The sequence below is a fragment of the Equus caballus genome, chromosome 26, assembly GCF_041296265.1.
Source record: "Equus caballus isolate H_3958 breed thoroughbred chromosome 26, TB-T2T, whole genome shotgun sequence".
NCBI lineage: Eukaryota > Metazoa > Chordata > Mammalia > Perissodactyla > Equidae > Equus > Equus caballus.
In genome coordinates, this window is record NC_091709.1 from 21413730 (window position 1) to 21419729 (window position 6000).

The following is a 6000-nucleotide window of genomic DNA, read 5'->3' on the forward strand; positions in this document are numbered from 1 at the left end:
CTGACTGAGTTTTAATGGATACTTGTGTGGGGGACTGGCATTGGCCACCCCAAGATATGTCTCTTTGGCATGAGGATTATTTGGGGCTGGTTACTTTTAATAAACTGGGACAGGGAAGGAAGCTCTGAGGAGTGGAACTTGCTTACCCTTTGTTAAGAGACATTTACATTGTAAAGGAAATCTCCATCTGTAAAATTGTCTCCCTCTCTGTATCAGGAAGAAGGGGGGATGACCTTATCTCTAGAAACTCTTAATCAAAGGGGAAGGCAAGGACTTAAATATGCATTTGTTTATTGTGCTTGTCTGGTAACCTCCTGTAACTGACTCCCCCCACCCCCAACATCCTCCTTTGTCTTTAGCTGGATATGATATTAAGGTGGTGGCTTCAGCCATTTTGGTGAGTTGCTCAGCTTGCCTGAGCCTCTCCCATGTATACATGTTATAAAGCTTTGTTTAATTTTCTCCTGCTATTCTGTCTCATGTGAATTTAATTCGTTCTCTGGCCAGACAAACCCAGAGAGGGTAGAGGAAATGTCTTCCTCCCCTACACTTGGATGCTTCATCCACTTGTCAGTGTGCCCTTCCCTCCCTCAGCTCCTGGAACCCTTGAACTTCATCACACATGGAGTCTCTCCATTAGAGTCCTGGTGCTCTTTGGGCAGCCCTCTTGGGTGGAGACTTTTGGAATGGCTCAAGGTCAGCTCCAATTGTCCCATGGGGAAATGAGCCTACTGGGGACAGTGCAGCTCCCTCCCAGGATTCTCTGTCTCATATTGCTCTGCCACCAGCAGGCAGCTTTAGTCACTCCTGTGGCCTTTAAATTTTTCAAGTCTATGTCTGGCCCCATTCCTTATTCCTGTGCTTCCTTCAACTACAGAGATACAAATCAGACTCTCCTCGCAAAGCTCAGACTTGGCTGGAGAAGGTGGGGGCAGAGCATTCTGACTACCCCTCCTTCTTCAGCCGTTCTCTTTTCCGGACTGGCTATGGTGACTCCCTGTGCTGGCAGAACCAGCCTCAATCCCTGGCATATCCTTTCCAGGGGGTCTGTCCCCTCACCTCTCTTGGGTATGTCTACTCTCAGCCTTTGGTGCCTCAGACAAAACTGAGTTTAATGTTCAGTTACACTTAAATATTTAAATGTATTGTTCTTAAATAATATTACAGGTAGAAAGACTTTTTGGTGCTCTCTAGTATATGTCTTTCCAAAGAAAGAATCTTTTATTATGTTAGTCATTTGGCCTCAACTTAAATATATTGAGTTCAGCACTTCTGTGGCAGTTTCATTGTGGGCTACCCCACATGGCTAGATTTTCCTTATGTTAATATACCATTTCTCTCAGTGTAATTTTGTCTTATCTGTCCTGGTTTTGTCCTCAGAAAAAACACTGAATTTTCAGTGTCAGCTCCTAGGATTGTTTCAGAATTCAGTGCTGTGTAAAGATGGCTGGGTAGTCAGTTTGGAGAAAATGGCAGAAATAGGAAGAAGTGACTTAATTAACCAAACCCAGGGAAAAATGGTGGCCAAGAATCATATCATCAAGATATGGCAAAGACAATACAGGTGCAAGCAGGAATTAGGGATGACAGACAGAGTGACATTTTTTGTGAATGTGGTTGTGTGTATCAATGTGCTGCTTAATTCAGGGCCAAGAGCATGAGGACATGACTGTGGATGTACAGATAAGAGACTGTAATAGCATATCTAAATGAAGTCTCCAAAAATGAAGTAGGGTTGGCTTATAGCATTGTGTGCTTGGGTGGGGAAAGTGGGGATACAGTTAGAGCAAAAAGCAAAACAATTAAGTTAAGATATTTTATATTGCAATATTTCTTTAGGCAGTTGATGTATAATCATCCTCCTTTAGCAAGAACAAAAGAGCTTAAGGGAGCTGACCTGGCCATGATGGTGAGGTGGGAGTGAAAGTTGGTGCCCTGTGAAGCCAAAACTTGTAGAGAAATCCCTGCTGAGATCCTAACAGTTTAGCAGGAGCTTGAGGTTAAAAAACACTGAAGAGATTCCAGTGGAGTGCTAAAATAGCAAGAGGCCTTAAAGCCAGGTTTGGGGAACCGAAAGTGCCAGAAGATTGAAAAGCTGAGAGTACTGGGTCAAGTAGGAAAGCCTGAGGGTGAGGCAAGTGTCTGTGATGAGTCTGATGCTCATAGTTGGATTCTAAGATCTCTGAACCATGACAATGAGTGGATCAGTTTCATTTAAAGGGCTGGGGGCAAGGCCTAATGATCAGTTACTTTCACTGAGTCATTTCATTCAGCTTTCACTTGAAGTTTAGGAACAGAAAATTTCTGGAAATGGAGTAACCCCACTGTCCCAAATAGTCCACCTTGATAGACATAATATTTTCCTGGTTGACTGTTTCTAACTTACTTGACAAAGAGGTAAAATGCCTTGTAGCACTGACCTGATCCCTTGAAACCTGAGTTTCTAGGCCTGCTTTAACTCTTCTAAGAGGTGGCAGTATAGGTGGCCCAAGGAGGTCTTGATTATGAAAAGTTTTGCTCCAGAGCTAGTGATTGACTTTGGCCAATGTTGTTCCCTCAAGATATCAATGCTAGGAAGGAATTCCATACCCCCTTCAAAGTCAGAACCTTTCTGCAGGGTAGAGTAGACCAAGATCACAGTAAATGTTAGCCCAGCTTTTAAATGCCGGAACCTTACAGATGTGATAAGGACTGGACCGGGCAAATGCTTTCCTTTCCCAAAGATGTTGTTTCTGCCATAAATGTAGAAAAATGAAGAACAAGTCAATGGTAATCAGCAGTGGACCCCACAAATTACTGTACATCTCTAATCATCTTCAAGGACATTCCACCAATATTTAGTTTAGTATCACACCACCACTTTTGGCCAGACAAAACGTGGCCCAGAAACTTCATTTGAGTTCCTGAACACACATTTTTTAGGGTCGGTCCTGAGGTGGTGCTCTTGTCTTGTAAGACTAGATTCATTAAACAGATCAGGATCTTGTCTAGACAAATGATGATGAGCCCTTGATGGAAGGCACCTTGCTAGAAGAAGGACACCAGTCTAATGGCATTCAGAGCTGCTAAGGGATGTCTGGGTGTCTGCCTTTCATTCAGTGCCCTTCCAGACCCAGACAAGGTTGTAGGTGCCCCGAATACCCAATAATTCATTTGCCAGAGAAGCAAAAAGAGGCCACAGCCCCTGGATGGTGTGTGTTGTTTGGCTTGGTCTAATGGAATGGAGAAGAGAGAAGAGGAGGTAAGGTTCTCTTGCAGAAAGGGTAAGGATTTCTGCCAATGCACTGAAAACCAGGTGTGGAGAAATCGTAACCAGAATCATGTAGCCACAGCATGAGACCCTGGCAGGGCCCAAGGATGGCTCATCTGAGTGTGGCGACCTGGGCTCAGATTACAGATAGAGAACGGCTGCCCTGCTGTGGGACTTGTGTGTAGCTGCTACATAGATGGATGATAATAGGAGGTGAGACATCACTTTGGGGTGACCAGAGAGAGGGCATTTCGACAGGTGGAGGAGCACCTCACTTAGACTCAGATAGCAGGGGTCTGGGAGATGACTGTAGCTGCTGAATAGGCTGAAAGTGAGAAATCAGGTCCTGCTTGAGCCCCTGAGAACAGAACGGAAGTGATGAGGGATGTAGATTCCAGTGGTGACACTGCTGGGGTCACAGCAACCAGAGAGGACAGCGTTCTTTTACCATCAGGAATTATCCAATTCTTCCCTTTGCCCATCTGTTGCCTTCTCCCCATGCTATCAGCTAGAGGAAATGTTTCATTGTTTTTAACGATAAAAATTGTGTTTAACTTGAGCTAGTTAGTTACCTGTCTTATTGGAATGCTTAGTTTATAAACAGGATTCCCCCCCACCCCCACCCGCTCCCAGTAGTACTAGTTGCTTCTTCTTATTTCCATCTTTGTATCCAGAGATTCATCTTAGGCAAGATCGCAATTTGTATCAAAGAATGCCAATTTGTGACTTCTTTGCCAAAGAAAATCTTGCCAAATGGAGATCAGTTTTGAAAAACCAAAGATAAATGTACACGTCTTAAAGGTTTAATTGTATTATGTCCCTCTTTATACTTTGATTATTTTGACAGATGGGACCTTCACAATATACGCATTGTTCATCTAGAAACCCCATGAAGCTGTAACCTGAACCCCTTGTCCTGAGGCTACTGAAGGCGGCTCCATCCAATGGTGTCTGTGGACCCCAGTGGAGAGGTGAGTAAAGAGTTATTAAGCCACTTGAAATTGCTTTTAGTGCACTGAAAAGTGGCTGGGCCATTTCAGGCCATAACAGTGTGGCGGCGTGCCCGACTGCCTACGTCAAGCAGTGTTTATAAATTAGAAATTACCAGCCATTTGGTTCCTTGCTGATCAGTCTGAGTCCTGGAAGACCGTGCCGACGTGCCTGGGGCAGAGTTATTACTGGACCAAACAAAGCATAGCTCTTGGTTAATCAGTCATGATTTGTCTATCTGGTGGTGTTTTTGGAAGAGATTTGAAAGTGTACATCTCTTTAATTGCAGTGCTATGTGGCTAATTATTCCAACTAAAAGCAAACATGAAAATAGTTCTTTGAAAGTTCTGTTGCCAAGCACAGAAACTGACCATAAAATTCACAGACAAAGACAGTCCCATGTGATTATGTCTAGATATATTTCACCCATCTGGTCACAAAAGGCTTGTTGACTAAGTGTCAGGCATGCAGCATGATCGGACGAGGCTCACCCCCCATTTTTTAATTGAGTCATTGCTAAGTACCTGCAACTATTTTAAGCCCTTTATATATATAAACAGATTTAATCTTCACAACAACCCTAGGGGGAAGGTGTGGCTAATGATCCCATTTTACAGTTGAAAAAACTGAGGCTCGGAGAATTAAGCAAGTTTTCCAGAGTTCCTGCATCTAGCAAACCCATGGGGCTGTGACATGAATGCAGCAAACTCTGGAGACCGTTCTTGCATTTGTTTTTCCAGATGTCTTGACTACATGTCCACTGGTGCTAAATCCGGGGGCTAGTGACCACAATCTCCTCTGGATTTGCTTAGAGTTTCTAGGAGCTCTCCAGATCCAGACAATCCCTCCAAGGCCCACTTTTGCTCTCCAGGAAGGCTGGAGCAAACCTCAGCCTGAAGTCATTGTTGCTGAGCAGCTGCCTCCCATCCTCAGCCCTTCCCCATCCCCCGTGTGATCCATTCCCAAAGCCTAGGCTGAGTGTGGATGGGTGTTCCTGAAGTCAGGCCACCTTTCTCAGTTTCTCCCTCACTCCTCATCATCTTAAAAACCAGTCCTCATGGCTTTTCTATCCACTTCACAGACAGGTAACTGGCCACAGCCACTGCTTTGAGGTAATTGGAGACTGGGAAGAATAAAGTAAGAAGAGAAAATATCTTCACCAAAGGGAAAATGGCTAGAAAGAAACAATAAAACAGACTTTAAATTAAATGTGGCAGATTGAATACGTATTCTTCTCTCTCAAAAGCCCCCCAAATGACAAGAATAAAGTGAAGAGGAGCAGACAAAAAAGCAGATGAGTCATGGGGCAGTGGTAACTCACAGAGATTTGAGCTTTCTGGAAATTTACATGCTGAAGGAGAAAAGCCAAGAGTGACCACAGAACCTTGAAAAGGCTCAGGGACTGGAGGCACCAAGCAGCTCAGAAGGGGGAGGCAGGAGATGGCTAATCCCAGATGGATCTATGAAACATTGTAGGGAACAGTTGTTACCTCCCAATGCCTTTTCTCATCCACATACCTGGTCCGCTGTCCCTCTTGACTCTGGAAGAAATGAGAAGGTTATGATCAAGAGTCCCATCAAAGTGAAGCTCTGAACTGGTGGACCAGTGAGCTAACCATGGAAGGGAAGCCAGTACTGAAAATGAAGGCATTAGGTGGTTATCTGCATTCTAAATGGTGAGATGCCTGGGCCTCCCTCTCCCCTCCCTTCCCCCAGATATCCCAGATTACAGCTGCCAGGTTTACAGGTCACTTAGCAAG

General features: G+C 44.4%; 1 long non-coding RNA gene across 2 annotated transcripts in view; it reads left to right on the forward strand.

The window, feature by feature from the left end:
* The window catches only part of LOC102147870 (uncharacterized), a 57409-nt gene extending 51960 nt beyond the window's left edge, over positions 1-5449 (forward strand). For both annotated transcript variants that reach the window (XR_289553.3, XR_011433066.1), the window contains 2 exons: positions 4098-4221; positions 5322-5449. This is a non-coding gene — a long non-coding RNA (uncharacterized lncRNA). The remainder of the gene's footprint in view (positions 1-4097; positions 4222-5321) is intronic.
* Positions 5450-6000: the final 551 nt, after the last annotated feature.